At 40.7% G+C, this 8,968-nt stretch overlaps 1 long non-coding RNA gene across 1 annotated transcript; it reads left to right on the top strand.

The window, feature by feature from the left end:
• The first annotated feature begins 1,991 nt into the window (after nucleotides 1-1,991).
• LOC144318075 (uncharacterized) lies at nucleotides 1,992-6,928 on the top strand. The gene is made up of 4 exons (XR_013383930.1): nucleotides 1,992-2,041; nucleotides 5,281-5,413; nucleotides 5,965-6,023; nucleotides 6,840-6,928. It is a non-coding gene; the product is annotated as an uncharacterized LOC144318075 (long non-coding RNA).
• Nucleotides 6,929-8,968: the final 2,040 nt, after the last annotated feature.

Here is an 8,968-nt window from a genome sequence, read left to right as displayed (position 1 = left end):
TAATTAAAAAAAATTAACATCAAGGTCACATCACCAGATTTAGCCATTATCCGACTTGAATCACTAAAGATTAAAGCTCATAATGATTAATTCATAGCAATATAATGTATCTCTCTGTGTGGTCATCTGCATTTAACACCTGGATCAAAAAATTTGGCTTGAGAAATGTCCTGGGTCAAAGAAAATGTTTGAGGTTGCCTGGATTTAAGAGTAGTTTAAAGAGAGCACAAATGAAACTCATAAATTATCTCTTATTTTTACCATAAAAAAAGAGTCAAATGGAATGACTATAATATAAAGCTAAGCATAAGCTGGTCTGCTCCTGAGTTGAAAGGTTTATGACTCATTTAAAAGTGCCTATTGGTGATGACTAGAGCTTAGTGGGAAGGACATTTTGATTATCAGTTTCAAAGTGTCAGTTCATCTACTTAGTGCTGTAAATGGAAAGAAAATGCCATGTGACAGCTGTGCTCTGTGCATAACAAATGGTTAAGTACTTACTCTATCACTTGGCCTAATAACACTTTGCACCGGGAAACACAAAAAGATCAAAACATTTAACTTGCTAAGGGGCTACATCACATGGTAACTGACCAGTCACATTTGACCTCCTCTCCTTAGTGAGAGCTCTCGCACAGGCCACTAGCAACCCTCAAGTACTTCCCTTAGGTTTTTGTTGAATCCTCTCTAGAGTCTAGATGCCGGTTCATGAAGTACTCCTGTGCAATTTGGAAATCTAAAAGTTTATTCATCTGCTGTATGTTTTGGAAAGCCTCTGTAGTAAGAAATACAGACTTCAACTGATACGAAACAATTTATATTTTTATTTACCACATTTTAGTGAGGCTATTGATCTGCTGTACTGCAGAAATACCACTAGGTAGGATCATAAGGATCTACTCTAGGCCCTGGGTGGGTGTCACAGATAATGTGGTCCAGGGACTCTATTATCTTCCTAAAATCTGAAAATTTCTGCATCCCAAAACCCAACGGGTCCCAGAGTTTTCTTTCGGGGAACTGCAGACTCCTGTCACTTACTGTCTACTGCCAACTCTGGCAGTTCTGGTGAATGTTTGTGTCCTGCTTCTGTAGATGGAGTTGTGGCTGGGTGCTGGTTGCCTATCCAGGCCTTACGTTTGCCAGCCGCTCTTGCAGCAGATGTGATCCCATGCCTGGCTATTGCTGGTAGCATGTGAGCGTAAGTGAAGTGTCATTTCTGGGCCAAGCAGGTGGGGTTTCTTTTTCTATCTTCTGCTGGCTGCAAGCAGAGGTCTCCAAGGCCCAAGCTGAAGGCAGAACTGCAAGGTGGAAGAAAGCCAAGTCTATAAATCATTTTGGGAAGGAAAGCTGCTCACTGCCCAGAAATACCAGCGTTGTGTTGTTAAATGAGTGACAAATAAATTTTCTTCGTGTAAGACCCTGAATTTTTATGGCTTATTTGTTATAGCAGCATCAATAAGTATATATTCTATCATGTGATTATGTGTTATTTACTAATTATGCAAAATATATGGTGACTATATATTCTCTGAGAAAGGCACTATGTGTTATCCCTGCATCTAGTCAATTGTATCAGGAAGAAGGCACAATAAAGAAGCTGCTTTTACATAATTGAAAGAATTATCTAGGCTTTGGAGACCAAAAAATCATATTAAAAAATTAAAGTCTCTTTTAACAGTCATGTAACTGAGCTTCCCACAATCTTTCTGAGCCATGGTTTCCCCACTTGTGAAACAGAGATAATGATATTCATGTGGAGAGCTGTTAGGAAAACATCTAGCATGTATCAGATGGCTTTGCACAAAGTTGTGCCCAACAAGTATTATGCTTAACATCGGTGCTCTACAATCCTTTTTGAAAAACAAAACAGTAGCCACTGGAAGCATATAGTGTTTTACAATTTGTAACATGTTTTTATTATTTTATCTCATTCTATTGACATGGCAACTTGGGAATGTCACTATGGTTAGAAGTATTCTTTTTACTATTAAAAATGAAGAGGCTCAGAAGTTCTTAAAACTCATACATGAGAATATCAGAGGTAGAAGCTAATTCTTCTGACATCTACTTCCATGTTCCTCCTCCCACAACAAAATCTTAAAATAGATAGGTTCTCTTTTTTCTCTTCTATTCTTGGGCAAGTATTTGAAGAAAGTACTTCTGTGTTGTTGCTTTGCTTGTATAAGACCAAGGATACTGCATAGACTAAGTTTAAATCTTAAGTAGATATTTATTTATGCACCTAGTCATAAGTTTGTTTGGTGAGCCTAAGATCTGTCTATCATTTCTCTGGTTTATTAGAGCTGGTCTGCTGACATTGTGAAGATGCTATGATAATTATAACATCTTTGAGTGTTTACCATATACCAGCCACTCTCATAAATTTTTAGACACTCATTCACTTTATATCTACAGCAAACTTATCAACTAGTTAATATAATTATCCCCATTTTACAGATGAGAAAACTGAGGCACGGTGCAATGAAGTAACCTTCTCAAGGTCATATGGCTATGACAACAGAACCAGTATTTAGTTAGCACCTCTAGAGCCTACACCCTTGAGCACATGATATCACATCTCTCAACATATGTCAAAATATATTTAATTGACAGCAAGATTTTGTTCTACAGAATTAAGAGAATGGAATTTATAACTTGATACCATATTTAGTGTCAAGGGTAAAATTCTTTAAGCTTTGGAAACCTTTATTTTTGATCTTGAAAATTGCAATTTAACTTTATCTTTGGATATATTTTATGAGAAAGGTCTCAATGAATTTGGAGACTTATGTTCAATAGCAAGTCCGAATAGGAGGCAGGATATTTAAATGGGGAGTGGGAAAGGGAAGAAAGGGAGGAGAAGCCCATATTCAGAGGTTAAAAGATACAGAGCTAAGAGTTACAAAGGGAAGAGAAAGGGTGAAAAATTACTGAGTGACTCCAGATGCCAAAGAATCAGCAGAAGAAATGGATGGCATATGGAACTAACCACCGAGGGCAGCTGATTACACCCTTCCCAGATCCTGTCTCGTGGATGGATGGGACCTGGGAAACCAAACAGGTATAGGCAGGGAAAAAAGCTGAGCGCATCACCTGCCTTAAAGAACAGCTATTATTTCATAACTAAAACTTGAGCATTAGCTATTTCCATTGAGTCTTGATGGCTTGACTATTATCCCATCTCATCTTCCCATGAAGGTGTCCTCACAGGCAGTCCTCAAGGAAACCTCAACAAAATTACTAATGCTATAGTGCAAATATGTTTCTGCTTTTGAGATTTTCAGAGTTCTTTGAAACATTCGATCATCATATAATTCTAGCAAGTACTTCTTTCATGTTTTGAAAATTGACTACCATTTACTTAGCGCTTTGTCTCTTTTCACGCATTAATATGTGAGGTATCATGGTAGATTAATTAAACAGCAAACTCTCAGAGCCAGACAGATATGGATTATAATCTTTGCTCATCCACTTCCTAGATTTGCGACCTTGAACATGTTACATAACCTCTCTAAATCTTACTTACATCATTTGTAAGCTGGGGAATAATAAAAGTACCTACTTCATAAAACTGTGGTGATAGTTTAATGAAATAATGTTTGTAAATCACTCAACGCAGATCCTGGCCCATAATTAGTGCTCAATAAATACAGACTCTTATTAAACTGGTGGTACACTTTGTGATTTGATTTACCTTTCCAAAGTGAGCAATGTCACTCTCTTCTTGCTGGCAGGAATAAGCTCACCCATCTATCTCACGGTGCCACTTTGCCTTGGCCTGCGTGCCGTGACTGGAATGGGATGAGGGAAAGTTCACTGAATTGGCCTAGGGTCCAGTGTTAGGCACTGGATGCGTGGCACCTGGGAAGCCCCCCTGGTTGCCACCCAGGAAACACCCTCCTTACTGATACGTACCAAAAAAGGAACGGTAAAAAAAAAAAGAAAAAAGAAAAAAAAAAAGGGTTGGGCCAAGGGCAAGTAAGTACAATGACAGGTGAGAGCCTGACTTTGCAATCCAATTTACCAAGTAGGGAAGGCCACTGTATATGTTCAAGTTCAAACAGCAATAACTAGTTGCCACAAACATTCCAAAGCCTGTGGGGTACGGAGAAGCAATGTGAATGAGAATCTTTTTACACAGAGTCCTGAATGAATTGAGTGTAGTTTCAGGGAGAAATAATGTGAAGGGGAAATCCTTTTAGGCTTTATTTTTTTCCTTCCTTTAATTGTTAAGTAACTGAGTCCTCAGAGAGAGAATAATATCTCCACTTTTACTTTGTGGCCTGATGGTGGATATGAGAGTAAGAAGTGATTGTTTGTTAAATATTTACGCCCTTGGGCTTCACGTGAGCTATTAGAATCATTTCAAGCCCACAGGCCTCCATCAATTTTATGAATGTCATTAATCTTGTCACCTAACCATCTTGGCCTTTGGTTTTTGTTCTCTTCTACCTTGCTTGTCCTTGATGGTAAGGAGCAAGGAGTTTTCAAGCTCAGAAAGGGAGATGAGTCTCTTCCTTCCTCCGTCATCAGCACAACCCAGCTGGGCATGTACCGTGTGTGTCAGTCTTGCTGTGAATTTTCACCATTACTTTTACCAAAGCATTGGGAATTAAAGCATTGTTCTGTCCTTTCACACAAATATGTTACCTTTAAAAAATTTTACAGTGATATCTCAGAGTGTCATTTGGCACCAAGAAGTCACCGAGGTTGAAGAAAAAGATTCGTTGTGGGTCAGATAAAGAACAAATTTGAAGAGCAAAGGTTAGGGATGGGATCTTCAAGGGGGATATTAAGTAATTGTCCTCAAGTTCATAACCTTCAAACCTGAATGGTGAAAAGCTCAAATTTGGAGAGTCACAGCTGCTGGTTAATCTAGAAGCTGTGCTTCAGTTATTCCTTCATGTATCATGAGTTCGTTCATTCAATAAACATCTACTGAACTCCTACAATGTGCAGAGTAGAACACTTCATTTGGGCTATGAAGACAGACATGCTAGTTGCTGCTATAAAACTATAAAATGTGTACATATACTAGGTTACAAGCAGATATGATATAATCCAGACACAATATAAACATAAACAAAGAGCTTAAGGACACTTGGAAAAAGGAACAATCGATTCTCTCTGGAAGCTCTGATAGCTTTGTGTCCAGAGACGGGAAAAGAGGGAAGGGCTTTGAAATGATGAGATGTGCTGGCATTCGGCTGCCCGGCAGGGGCCAGTGGCCAGTGGCAGCCTCACAGTCATCACTGGAACTACAAGCAGCTCTCCTTACAGGTGACCACACGTGCTCTTTTGCCTGGGGATGGCTCTGGTTTATACCGTGTGTACTGGTGTCATTATTAATCTGGCTCCTCTTCGCTGTCCAGAGTGACTGTCTGCTTCCCTGGCGCTCTTCTGCAACCTGGTAGTAAGTGATCCTGTCTGTCTTTTGCTCCCTCGTCCTAACTTTTCCTCCAGCCCACAAAGAGGAAAGGTGCTCAGAGCAGGACCCACACTCCCTAACCTCCAAGGTGAGGACTGTCAAGGGACAGAAGAGGAATGATCAGAGTGTAGGCCTGGGGCTGAGGAGATGGCTGTGAGAAAAGGCAGCGTAGAGTCTTCTTTGACTAGACTCCTTCCTAGAGTTTTCCGTATGTATGATGCAGAATATTTACGTAATGTATTAAAAGATCATAAATAAAAAGTTTTCTGCTTATTTATGCTTAATAATGCTATTCTGGGGCACCTGGGTGGTTCACTGGTTGAGCGTCTGCCTTTGGCTCAGGGTGTGATTCCGGGGTCCCAGGATCGAGTCCCACATCGGGCTCCCTGCATGGAGCCTGCTTCTCCTTCTGCCTGGGTCTCTGCCTTTCTCTGTGTGTCTCTCATGAATAAATAAATAAAATCTTTAAAAAAATAAATGCTATATAAGCAAGCATAACATCATTTCTTTACTCAAGATTTCTTATGACCTTTTAGGTGTTCAATGACCATGGGATCTCTGGACGGTGCTATGTACAACATGCTGTGGACCGAGGGTGAGACATCCAGGGGTGGAGCATTCCATATCAGGAAACTCTGCTGTAGGCCTTGAACTCCATATGTTGCTGACTTTAGAGAAGATGAAGTTTTGTTTAGTAATTCACTGGCCGTCCTTTCCCTACATTAGTGGACTTTCTAGTCAGTTGCCATATGTCTTCATTGTTGCTTTATTTATTTGCTTTTCCAAATAGTTGGTGGATCAGCAAAATATTTGTATAAGGAATTCACCACGTCATTGTCACTTTTGAAACTTCTCATTTTCTACTTTAAGGAAATGGAAGCACAGAAACATGAAGTAAATAGCCCCAATTAAAAATAGATTTATTATTTGTCATCATGCATTTCCCATAGGCTGTGGGCTTATCATCAATACAGGTACAGCAGAAAACTCCTTGGGTGGGGAGTCCAGACAGCTGCACCTTCACATTCCACCATCCATTAATAGCTCCTGTAACTTTGCAGAAACTCAGGTGCCGGGTTTCTTCTGTTTAAAGAGGGCATTGTGGGATTAACTGCGTTTGTCTCGATTCCATAATCCAGTGAATTCCGTATTCCAATATTTAAGTTTTATCTTATTTCCAGTATATAGAAGTTTCTGGAACAATAGGATTAAGCAATTTGACTTGGAGTAGGTGACCCATTAGAAGCAGAGATGGGATCCTGGAGACCCTATTTCCAATCAGTGTCTTACCCTACTAGCCCCTTTAGAAAGTTCTGTCTTCCTTTTTGCAGGTTTTAAAGTTTTTCAAGATTCAAAATAACATTAAAAGATTAAGCCTAATACCCCATACCAGCATTTCTTTTATACGCAGGCCTCAAAGTTCAATGGGGACTAAGACTTCCTAACATCTCAGTGACCCCCCGCCTACAGATATAAGAAACTCAGCTTGGAATATACGGTAAGCAGGTATGATGTCCTTGGGAGCTGGAGACAGGGCTGAATGCATCCAGGACGGGCCTCTCTGCTCCAAAGCCCCCCACCCTCCCCCCCAAACAGCAAGTCCCAGGCTTTTTCTAATATTAATGAATTACTTTCAAAATTTACACGGATAAATAAATCACCCAGAGAATCACGAAAACACTGAAAACAGGAAAGTGGCAGCCTGACAAACCCAAGCCTTGCAAGGGCTTTGATTTATTTTGTCTCCGTGCCTGAGGGACCAACGAGGTAATTTCCCACGGAGAGGGTAATTATCCCAGGCTGGCCATCTCGGGAGGGGACCCCCTGGAGCTGCTGGCTGACCTTGGCACTTTTATCTTTTGCTTCTTCCTGCTGGAGAGAAATCCTATCCTGCACAGAGCTGCTCTCTTCGTCCCCCACACTTGCTTGGGGTCACCTTATGCGCTCCTTTCTCCCTAGCTGTCTCCTCACAGAAGCAGGTAGTGAAAAGTGCACCGGTTAAGCGAAACGTCAAATTCAAATGCTGTCTTTTGGTCCCAGCCAAGAGCTAAGTCTGCCTAGACCTTAGTGACCACGGCTTTGAAACCCTAAAATTGTCATGCGTCTGGTGCTTGGGGTGTAAGTGGCTAATAAAAAGTCAACTTGGATTAATGAGAAGCAACTTTCTAGTAGAGCTGACACACAATCAAGCGCATCAGTAGGGGGGACACGATGTGATCTCCTCTTCCAGCTGAAGGGGCATTTCGGGGTGAGCCAAATGCTTTAGAGGAATTTCGGGATGTTCTGTCTCCCTAACACAATTTAATGCTTTTTGTAATTAGTTGGGGATGTGCCAGGCAGCTTTAGATTGCCTCATTTGCTTCTTGAACTTTTGATTTGGTTCTACTCACTCTTTCTTCGTGGCTCTATGTCACATTTGCAAAAATGGGACCATTAGCATATTTGCTGTTCAGCCACCTTTGCATTTCATTTAATGGGGAGTTTTGCCTCTCGCTTCAAGGGTCGCTCAGGGCTGCGGCATGAGGCCGCCCGGATTTGAACCCCAGTTCTTCCGCTCGCAGGCTGTGGGACTCTGAACAGTTAGGTGATCTATCTGGGCCTTAGTTTCATTATCTGTAGAACAGGGATGATGATCGTATTTTACCACCCAGGTGGCTGTGACAATGTCATGAAGTCTGACATATGTGAAGCTTATGCATGTGTGTGTGCGTATGTGTGTGCATCTGTGCGTGCATGCAATTCTTTTTCTGCATTGAGTAGCTTTTCATTTTATGGATATACCCTAACTTATTCAATCATTCTGCAGCTGATGGTCATTTGAGTTACTTATTAATGTTTTTTCTTTACATTCTTTTATACCTGGTTCTGTGCACATTGGGCTCCTATTTGTTAAGACTCCTCTTCACACTTTCTCATCATCTTTCCCTACATATATTAAACTACATTCCTTTTCTTTTCATCTCCCCCACCCCATTATACTTTCTATCTTTAACTAAAATGGGAAAGGGTTTTCTATCTGACTACAAAGACAGAACTCAGTTCACCTATTTGTTCTTTCGAAAGCTCCAGTGTCTTGAAGGCTTCCTTTCTGGCATTGCCCAGTGAACTTGCTGCATTGTTTTCTTCTGGGCTTGATTACTTAGGTCATAAAGAAAGCAAAAGTGGACATCTTCTTATCAGTTTACTTTTACCTTCAAGCAATGTCATTCTTCATCTATCACGTTAGCAGCTGACATTTTATGTTAAAGGTCAATCTGCTCCTGACTTCTGTAACTTTATTCCTACAACTCTTCCTGGACCACTTCTCTCTCCCAGTGCAGTGGGAATAGGGTTAAGGGAGATAAATGAGACACATTCTTGCCCTCAAAGGAGCTAATGTAAGAGGAAAGACAGCAAATATGGTCTGACTTGTAGCAAGGCTGACATAAATACTATTTGATACTGAACAAAAGAAGTAAGCCTATGATTGCAACAGAGTGTGAAGATCTCTATCACAAAAGGGTTGCAGAAAAGGAAGCCAGAGGGCAGAGAGGTCACTTA

This window comes from Canis aureus, chromosome 8 (assembly GCF_053574225.1).
Source record: "Canis aureus isolate CA01 chromosome 8, VMU_Caureus_v.1.0, whole genome shotgun sequence".
Taxonomy (NCBI): domain Eukaryota; kingdom Metazoa; phylum Chordata; class Mammalia; order Carnivora; family Canidae; genus Canis; species Canis aureus.
This window is presented reverse-complemented; position numbering and strand designations above follow the sequence as displayed.